Source organism: Lactuca serriola, chromosome 5 (assembly GCF_051521515.1).
Source record: "Lactuca serriola cultivar US96UC23 chromosome 5, Lser_US96UC23_V15, whole genome shotgun sequence".
In the NCBI taxonomy this organism is placed as follows: domain Eukaryota; kingdom Viridiplantae; phylum Streptophyta; class Magnoliopsida; order Asterales; family Asteraceae; genus Lactuca; species Lactuca serriola.
Window position 1 is genome coordinate 168409770 of NC_136412.1, and position 998 is coordinate 168410767.

The 998-nt window shown below is 51.6% G+C and overlaps 1 pseudogene; it reads left to right on the top strand.

Moving 5' to 3' along the window:
* Positions 1-597: 597 nt before the first annotated feature.
* On the top strand, positions 598-715 carry LOC145056296 (5S ribosomal RNA; annotated as a pseudogene).
* The last annotated feature ends 283 nt before the right edge of the window (positions 716-998 follow it).

Consider the following 998-nt stretch of genomic DNA (forward strand, 5'->3'; position numbering starts at 1 on the left):
AACATCCCTCTCTGGCACGTATCACAATATTGTCCGCTTTGGGCCACTCGGCACGAGGACTTCCCAGGGGGTCACCCATCCTGGTACTACTCCCGCCCGAGCACGCTTAACTGCAGAGTTCTTATGGGATCTGCTGCCCTCACGGCTTTAAAACGCGTTGTGATAGGGAAGGTATCGACACCCCTTATAAGGAATGCTTAGTTCTCCTTCCCAGCCGATGTGGGATCAGATCTAACCCACTTTCACCCCCCATTATAGGGTTCGACGTCCCCGTCGAACACATCAACCCGTGCCCTAGCTCTGATACCATTTGTAACATCCCCCTCTGGCACGTATCACAATATTGTCCGCTTTGGGCCACTCGGCACGAGGACTTCCCAGGGGGTCACCCATCCTGGTACTACTCCCGCCCGAGCACGCTTAACTGCAGAGTTCTTATGGGATCTGCTGCCCTCACGGCTTTAAAACGCGTTGTGACATGGAAGGTATCCATACCCCTTTATAGTGGGGGGTGAAAGTGGGTTAGATCTGATCCCACATCGGTTGGGAAGGAGAACTAAGCATTCCTTAAAAGGGGTGTGGATACCTTCCCTATCACAACGCGTTTTAAATCCGTGAGGGCAGCAGATCCCATAAGAACTCTGCAGTTAAGCGTGCTCGGGCGGGAGTAGTACCAGGATGGGTGACCCCCTGGGAAGTCCTCGTGCCGAGTGGCCCAAAGCGGACAATATTGTGATACGTGCCAGAGGGGGATGTTACAAATGGTATCAGAGCTAGGGCACGGGTTGATGTGTTCGACGGGGACGTCGAACCCTATAATGGGGGGTGAAAGTGGGTTAGATCTGATCCCACATCGGCTTGGAAGGAGAACGAAACATTTCCTTATAAAGGGGTATGGATACCTTCCATGTCACAACGCGTTTTAAAGCCGTGAACCTTGTACATAACCAGGTCTAACTAGAATACATCTTTTACATCTTTTACAAATGGTAACCGAC